The following is an 8,846-nucleotide window of genomic DNA, read 5'->3' as shown; positions in this document are numbered from 1 at the left end:
CACATATGTATGTATGTATTTAGGTCTTAATAAAGGTATACATACATGTGTTCGGGTATATAAAACAGCAAATAAATGGCAGTGGCGCACACTTACCCACTGGGGCTCGTCGGTAAGAAAAAATGTTGTGTAAGTGTTCAAGTGCGGGGGGACTTTACTCAATTATCTCGCTGACTGTGATCTGCTCCTAGTATTTTTTTTTTGTTAGAGCAGTTGTACTTTCATATGATTCTACAGATTCGTATGTATATATAAATATGTACATATGGGCAGCCGTTGTAACAGTCGTTGTCACGCTAAAAGCCGAATAGCAAACATTTTACAAGCTTTGCGAAAAAAGTTGAGTTTTTATAGGCCGCACACATGGCACTGAAAATGAGTAGGAAAAATAATTTGCTATATTTACATGCACACGAAATATAAGCATTTACGAGTCTGCTTATCGAGGCATGCACTTAGCGTATAACTGATCGATTTTGATATCATTCGAACTGCACGAAAATTTTTGGCCGAAAATTATAAAAAAAAATTTATTTTAAGCTTTCAAAAAAGCTCCACAAGAAAAGCTTTTCAAAGCTTTCTATAGATCTTACATACTCGCATACAAACTGAAAGCATTCGCGCTGCTTTTCAGTGCTATATTTGGAAGTAACTCTTAGGTATTTGAATCAACAATACTCAAAAGAAACACTGATGCTCTCAAGAACCATCAGAAACAAATAGCGAAGATTTGACGCCAAATTTAGTCTGCTTTTGATCCATGGAGATGGTAGTTAGAGCTACGTACACTGATAACAGAACATATTTAGCCAAATCAGGAAAATTTGGGCTTACTGGTATGCAGAGTCCGCGAAACAGGTAGAGACCAGAGTCAAAACTATACCATTTGTACATACTCTATTTCAAAGAGGTTGCTGTTTTTCGTCCGATTACCATCAGACAGACCTCTAGCCAGGGAAAGTAGTGCATCTACTTGCATAGTCCGTCCGCTTCGACCGGAAATTTCAACACCGTCTTTAGATGGAAGTCGTCCCATCAGGAGTAAAAAAACTTTCCATAGACCTATCGGCTGATGTTCAGAAATTTGTGCAAGTGTGCTTTTGTTGCTTCATGGTGATACGAGTACGAGAAATAGAGATACAAGATCGTAAGTAGCATATTCAACACTCTGCCTCGTAGAAATTTTATTGAAGGAGCTAATCTTGTCACCAGAGCAGGCAGTTAATGATTGACCGACAACACAGAAAGCTAGTTTGCATGGAGAGGTGGGGGTTATAACAAGTACGTCTAAATTTAAGGAGAAGGAACACCTATAACTGAGCTGAATAAAATCCATCTGTTCAGAAGCAGGCCGGCGTAGCCGCCATTATTTCCTTATTTATTATTCCTCTGAAACTATTCGATTTGGAACCCGTTCGTGGTAGTAAAGGAAGAGGGAGGCCCCCACTGAGATGGAAAGATCAAGTAGAGAAGGACTTGGCTTCACTTGGCATTTCCAATTGGCGTTTTTGAAGGTATCGTCGATGAGTTTTGGCTATGATTGCCAACTGACTATCGAAATATACGTTTACCTCTTTTAAAGGTGTTATATTTGTAAGCATCCAGTTCGCTGTTTTCTTGATTGCGGGTACCGATGCTTTAAAACCACTGCAGTGGTTCGGCGGTCTAAATTACAAGTTGATGGAGAGTTCTTCGCAAAAGACAACCCATCTATACATCTTCTCATCCAGCATCGATTCATTAGTGAATATGTTTGAATATGTTCTTAAATAAAATTAAGAAAAAACATTTTCAACGAATGTCAATTTATACCCATACTTTAATAATTCATTTGACTTATTAAATAAATTGAGTTTAACTTTTTACGCAGGTGGAAATCCTATTTAATGTTATAAATGCCGAAACTAAACTTTTCTTAATACTCCTTTGTTTGGCGCGAATATTTCAATATTTCATATAATTTAATTTAACTCGACTTCTCAAACAGATGACAGTCCTGTTCAAATTATTTTTATACCAAAACCTCGTTAAACCTTTTTCGTATGACACTTGTATTGTGATACATATTTAAATTATCTAATCCTCTTAGTTCAATTTTAATTTAATTATAAAGTCAGGTGGCAACCGTCTTACATGCAGTTTGAAAATAAAATTTCTTCAAAGCCATTTTGATTTACATATATTCATATCGAAGTAATTTATTTAACCTATTGCTTATATTGAATCTAATTTTGTAACAAGGTGGCAACCCTCTGCAAAATATGTTCAAACCACAACCTCTTTCGTTGGACATCTATATCAGGATATACATTTAAATTTTTCTGCCTTCATTTAAGTCGAACTTGCTTTTTGAAACAGGTGGTAACCCTCCTACATACAATTAAGAAATAAAGCCTTTTCAAAGCCATTTTTATTGATACTCATAGTGAAATAATTGATTTAACTTAAAAATAATTTGAATTTCATTTTTTATCAGGTGGCAACTCTTTTTTATAAAAATGACGAAGTGCTTTTGTATGGAAAATCATTTATGCCCATATATTGGAATAAAATAAACATGCTTAGATGATATTAACCAATACATGCCATATACTATACGAAAGGAAAAAACTTGAAATTTTGATTAAGGAAAACAAAAACAAAATCATTCGAGCGGTTTTCGAGAATTTTGGTAATAAAAAAAATTTAAAATTTTTTCAAAAATTTTTTGCCTTAAAATGGTAGATATTTGTTGAATTTATATTAAATTTGTACACGATAATATTTCTATTGCACCAAAGAACCTATATTCCAAAAATGAAAGTTATATCTACAAATCATAAGTTGCTAGAGGACTTTAAAGGCTCAAATTTGAAAAATAAGCCAATATTTACCGTTGTTTCTACGACAGAAACCGAATTGGTTACTTGCAGAAACATATCTGTCGATAGGTTTGGAACTTTTTTCTTTGAAACGGCACACTTTTCTTTGAAATCGCTTCACTAGTTCTCGTGCAATAAGCGTTTTCGTGAAGCTCTAAAAATTACAACTACAACATTGGAGCATAGTCTCCATATCGAAACGTAAGACGTATTCTACGTCAAAAGAAGTCCTCAAAATGTGGGATCTCAGATATTCACATGAACCTCTGCCTCTGTCGCGCCATATATCCATGTGTAGAAATCAAACTAAAAACTTCCATGAATATTTCATTCAATCACCCTCGCTTTCCTTCCGGCTCAGCGCATCCATGATATGTGGCACAAATTTAATTTAAATTGCATTTTCCGTTTAATTTTGATTTCATTTACTTTTTTTTGTTTGACTACTTCTACTTTATTGAACTTTTATCCCTCAACACATTTGGGACTTCGAGAGCGTTAAGCGGATGCTTACGCAAAACGGTGAGAGTGGACAATGGCGTGGACAAGGGGGTTAGCGGAGGTAAGGTAAGGTTTATAAGCATTTCATTAAAGATGCTCAACGACACTGCTGTCTAAGAGTTACTTGCAACGCTAATGTCCGCGCGTTGATGCCGTTTTGCACCCCCACACGTTGACAGACAACAAAGCCAGCAGCGAAAAGCAAAGGCAAACAACCCCTCGGATTAACACAGCAATGCCAAACCCAATGGAACGCAAATGGCAGATTCCAAGCTAAGCGACGGAGATGGACATTAATGCGTTTGCATATATTTTGCCAGATTCATACATAGAAACATACATACATATGTGTGTATACAAATAATAAAATATATAAATGTAAGTGTGTGTCTCATCGCCCAACGGCATATTTGTATAGCTGCTTAATATGGGGTGGCTGTGTTGAGCGCCGCGTTCTTCCTGCGTCGCCGACGCTGCTTCTTCATTCATCTATCCCGCAATTTTAAGTTATCAACGCGGCACAATCAGCGAAAGCAGTCAACTTTCAAGTGCAAAAGCGCTGAATGAAAATGAAAAGCATGTGATGAAGGATAAGAAGGAGGTGGGGTGAATACATACATACATATGCATCTGCGTGCAAGTATAAGCTGAGTTGTTGGGCGGCTGTGAAGCCTTAGTTTATTTGTTGAGCACACAATCAATATAGACACGCAGTTGCTGTTGCTGTTGTTGTTACTGCTATTGCTGTTTGTGAAGCACCCTCAGGGCAGATAAACGCAAATTAAAAGAATGAAAGTGAAAAGCTTGTCACCCCTAAAAGCAGACTACAATCAACCGAAAATGATTGGGTTTGTGTGAGTATGCAGTGCATAATATGTATGTATGTGTGCGTATTTTCTGTACACAAATAGAGCGTGTGAGTGGCGTTGGTTGTCAACGTGACAACAAATAGCAACAAAAACAATAATAAACAGCCATCATCGAGACGGTGACTGAACCAACAGCTGGACAATTTTGCTGAAGTTTCAACCACCAACCATTGAGTATAGGGCGGAGGATAATGGCCGCTAATGTACATACACTTACTATAATACATATATGTATGTATGTACATTAGGGTGCATCACTTTCCTTGCTAAAAAATTATATAATTTGTTATATTTTAAGACTTTCGCCGTCATATTTCTCAAAAATATTTACATTTTTGTGAGCTCATCCGATTTGAAAATACCTTCAAAAATCTCATTATGTTGATCAGAAGTTCAAACATTTTTATGCAGACCTTTTAAGCTTAAGCTCTTCTACCGGCTGAGTCGAGTGTTCGGAATAAATATTTTTAAAAACTAACAGAGCAATTCTGGCTAAGATAGAAAAAAGTATTTTGTAAAACAAATGAAAGGCAGATGACACGATTGCGCGAATGACTTTTGTTATTCTAGTACAAAAGCTTTAGGAACATTCACCACCCATGGTGAAAAGCTGTTTTGAGAGGAAGCTCGCGTCGCTCTAACGGTTGCAATGGCCGAGTGAGCTAAGCACTGGTGTGCCCTTTCGAGAGATCCGGGATCGAAAGCTCGAGCTGCAAACTTTTTTACTATAACTTTTGCCTTTTTAAATTAATTTTCTTTTAATTATTAGATATCAATATCTTAAAAAGAAAAATATTTTTTTTTTTAATTCATTTATTTTTAAGAACCTGTTTAATTTAATTTTTTATTTTTTTTTAAGATTTTATTGTTTTAAAAAGAAATATATGTACATATTTAATTTTTAATTTCATTAAACGTATTTTATTTTTTCTATTTTTTAATAAAATAATTTTTGTGTTTGCAATTTAATTTTCTTTCTGGTTTGTAAGTTTACAGTTTTAAAATGAAAAATGTATTTTATAATATTATTTAATTTTTATGATCTTATTTTATTTTGTTGTCGTTTTAATTTCATATTTTTTTTTTTTTGAGATTTTGGTTTAATAATAAAAATACTTTTTATTTTATTTAATTTTTAAGAACTATTTTCTTCATTTTCGAATTAATTTTTTTTCTTAATTTAATTTGCTATTAATTTTTAGATTTTTTGGTTTTAAAACAAAAATACATTTTTTTAGTTTAATTTAATTTTTAAAAATATTTTAGTTAATGTTTGCTTCATTTGGATTTTAATTATTCTTTCTTTTTTAATTAAATTTTCTTTTATTCATTGGTTTATGTTTTTTTTTTTTAAACGAAAATATGGTATATACATATGTATATATATATTTTTTTATTTAATTTTTTTTTTGAAAAACATATTGCTAAAAGGCAAACAGCATAACGCTAAGTTCTTCTCGTTAGCAGATCTTTCAATTAGTCTTTCGAAAGCCGATAAAGAGCTTTCAAGATAGCTGCCAGAATTGACAATTGGCTTACGAAAGACTTTTGTGTTTCGAAAAACTGTGGTAAGTTGAAAAAGAGAGAGAGAGAATTGCCCTGCAATTTTATTAAAAAAAACTCGATTTTCGGAGGTCTTTTCTAATCGGTACAGCTCACCTAAATCTTAATATTTTTCCGACATATTTTGGCGAAAGTATTTAAATTTAATAGCGGTGGAAAAACCGCTATCTTGTTGGTCAGACACCTTAATGAACTTGTGTAGTATGTATATATGAACGCATTTTTTGTACATAGTAAAGTATAGATGTTCATATGTGCGATTATGAATCCTGTTGTTGAAAAAAGTGAAGTTGCAAATGTCTGCAATTCGTAGTTGTTATTGCTTTTGTAGCTGAGTACATTCATGTGTGTGAAAATCGAATATAGTATACTTCAGCTTGTTCCAAGACGACAACATAACTTAAAAAAATAAGTCAGCCTAAAATTTTCCTTTAGGACTTACCGGTTTAGCCCTAAATTATAATGTTTTTTCGCCTTCATGATTTCAATTTTTACAAGCTTATATTAAGTTTCACCTCTGTGTGATCAAATTTTGCAATCAATTTTTAGCCAAATTTACGTAGAACTAGAGACTTTAAACTTGAAACTTAGCTCAGAACCCGATGACAATGCCAAATGAAAGATGAATTAATGCTCTAGGTGGCGTAGGATTCGAGATATTTGGAAGCTTATTTATGGTCCGTTAATTTCACAAAAAAAAGTATCTTTTAATTAACAATTAAAGCTTGTCTTTAAAAGTCTTTGTTCTTAAATTACTTGTTTGCTTTGATTTCTATCCAAATCACGAGTATATTTATATTGAGATTTTTTACACCTTTCGATATCGCACTACCTTATCCAATACAAATTATTGATGTTAGTTGTTAAATTTATAAGATATAAGATTTTACACTTCAACGCCTTCTGTTTTATGCTCAAAAGGTAATCCTTTCTAGGCTTGATGTGCATATTATTTAATTTTATTAATATTTTTTTTTCAATTCTTCAACGGTTTTGATTTCGTTCTCAAAATGCAATATTCAATAAATCTCAGCGAATAAATTCCCAATAATTTCTTTGTTTGGTTGGCAACTCTACTCAAGATTGCGGTAATATTGAAATGCATCAACATAAAATCTTTTGGTATAAAAGACTACTTCAACACATTGGCACAGTAGGAAATTTTCGACTAATTTCTTTCAAAAAGAAATTCGGGTCTAGACAATCGTTTCTAAAAGTCGTTCCAAGAATTAAAAAAAACTATTAATTTAGGTAAAAAATGTACTCTTCTAGCCATTTTTGAAAAATATTTGTAGGCAATTTTCCACAATTTACTTTTTATTCTTTTGTTCATTGACTATAGACTGGATTGAATGACCTTTAAAAAAATTTCATTTGATGCCCATATTGTAGTACATAGTTAAGTGAAATTGTGAATGAAACTCACAAAATTGGTGGAAGAAATGTTTCCTTAACAACTTTCTTTTCATGCCAAAAATATAATAATTTAACAACTTACATTATGTACGTTTTACTCACATTAAATTTGTGTGTTCGTTAGCAACTCTGTGCAAAAATAAAGTTCAATCAAGTACTTTCGTCTTATTACCATAAAATTGTGGAATTTTAGTGAGTTGTTGTTTGAAAATAAGTAACATTTTTATATTGTTACTAAGAATTTTTTTTTTTGTAATAAAAGTCTCTATAAAATTAAAACAAAAAATCTTCGCCAAGAAAGAATAACAGCCAAACTCAACAATCAAAAAAAAATTTTTTTTTGTTTATTGTTGATTTTTTATTTAAATTTTTTGGAGACTTTTACATCATTGGCATGAAGTTGTTGGCTGAGAACACACCTTATAAAATTTTCCGAAGAATGATTTTCTAAATTTTTGTATCAACTTGTATTTCTCAGGTAGGTGGTAATCCTGTTAAAAAAAATATATTACTAGAATAAAATGTTTTTAAAAAAACCTTGTTAATTTGTTTTCATATCTTAGTTTTTACTTAATTTTAATTCCTAATTCAGCAAAGTTGTTTAAAATTACTGCTACCGCTAGATAAAAATTAAAAAAAAAATTATAATTTTTACTAGTGTGTAGCTCAAGGGTTCAGGAAAATGTCGGAATTCAAGCCTTATTTTAATTGCTTTCATTTGATATGAATATTGTTTTATTTTCTTAACATTCTACTACACTTGATTTATTTAAAACTTTACATGTGCATGTAGGTGGCAACCCTATGGAAGTAAAAATGTCTCTAATTATTTATCAATTTCGCTCTTGTGATATTTATACCGTAATGCTGTTTTTCCCCCATGAATTTCAACCATTTTATACTTTTTACAGGTGGCAACTCTATTAAAAATATTTTTTATTTTCATCTATCAAAGTCTTTAAAATCATTACTTTGATATCCGTTATATTTAAACTGCTCTGCCTATTAGCTCAACTGATGTGACTTTCTTTATTGCGCTCCTTTAACTTTCTTCAAAAAATCTATCGCTTACCATTTATAATGATTTTGTACAACTCTCTGCCATTCTTTTTGTTTCCCTTTTTTTTTTGGATAGGCAAAGAAAAGGAAGCGTTAAAAGTGCGTACGGACATACCACACGTTTTGCCTATCACTTTTCACTTGCCACGCAATTCCATTCGAAAGCCAAGCTTATCCCTTTTAATTTAGTCGCTTTTCCTTTCAATTCGATGCCCATTCCCTTGAGGGTGTGGCGGTGTTGGTCGTGCAGTGGGAAGCTAACAAAGTGCATAAGTAATTGCAAATGGTGATGACAGCTTGGCTATAAAGCGAACGAAGGGGTGCTGACATGGCTACGCGTTAGCTGAAAAGTAATCGTTTGAAGTCGAAATTGGCAAATTGCCAATGACTTGGCGTCCATTTTGAATAAATTACCCATAGCACATATGTATGTGAAGAGTGTGAAACTTGAAAGCTGACTATTTTAATTAATTTTTATGGGAAGAAAATTGGCCTTCATTTAATAGTAGGTACTAAACTTAAGCGTTGTATTGGTATTTTCGGCAATTAAAAATTTACGAAAGATAAACTGAACTCA

The 8,846-nt window shown here is 32.5% G+C and overlaps 1 protein-coding gene across 1 annotated transcript in view; it reads right to left on the bottom strand.

Annotated features, from left to right (window-relative positions):
- LOC118748346 (kelch-like protein diablo) overlaps nt 1–8,846 on the bottom strand; it is a 12,457-nt gene that overhangs the window by 819 nt on the left and 2,792 nt on the right. The gene's annotated exons all lie outside the window — the stretch shown is intronic.

The sequence above is a fragment of the Rhagoletis pomonella genome, unplaced genomic scaffold (genome assembly GCF_013731165.1).
Source record: "Rhagoletis pomonella isolate Grant_MI unplaced genomic scaffold, Rhpom_1.0 Rhpom_scaffold_00013, whole genome shotgun sequence".
NCBI lineage: Eukaryota > Metazoa > Arthropoda > Insecta > Diptera > Tephritidae > Rhagoletis > Rhagoletis pomonella.
The sequence above is the reverse complement of the archived record's forward strand: the minus strand, read 5'-3'. Positions and strand labels throughout refer to the sequence as shown.